Source organism: Solanum pennellii, chromosome 3 (assembly GCF_001406875.1).
Source record: "Solanum pennellii chromosome 3, SPENNV200".
Lineage (NCBI taxonomy): Eukaryota > Viridiplantae > Streptophyta > Magnoliopsida > Solanales > Solanaceae > Solanum > Solanum pennellii.
The window spans coordinates 43357616-43357919 of record NC_028639.1 but is presented as its reverse complement, the minus strand read 5'-3'; positions in this window follow the sequence as shown (position 1 = coordinate 43357919).

The window sequence follows — 304 nt, the reverse complement described above, 5'->3', positions numbered from 1 at the left end:
TTGCATTAGCACTGCACCCAAACCAGTATAGGATGCATCACAATACACAATGAAGTTCTTACCCTTTACTGGCAAGGTAAGGATAGGTACCGTCAGCAAGGTCTTGAGTTTCTGAAAGCTTTCCTCACATTCATCCGACCATACAAATGGAACATTCTGCTTAGTCAAGTTCGTCAATTGGGAAGCAATGGAAGAGAATCCCTTGATAAATCGACGGTAGTAACTGGCTAAACCAACCAAGCTTCTTATTTCTGACACATTGGTAGGTCTTACCCAATTCTTCACTACTTCGATCTTAGAAGGA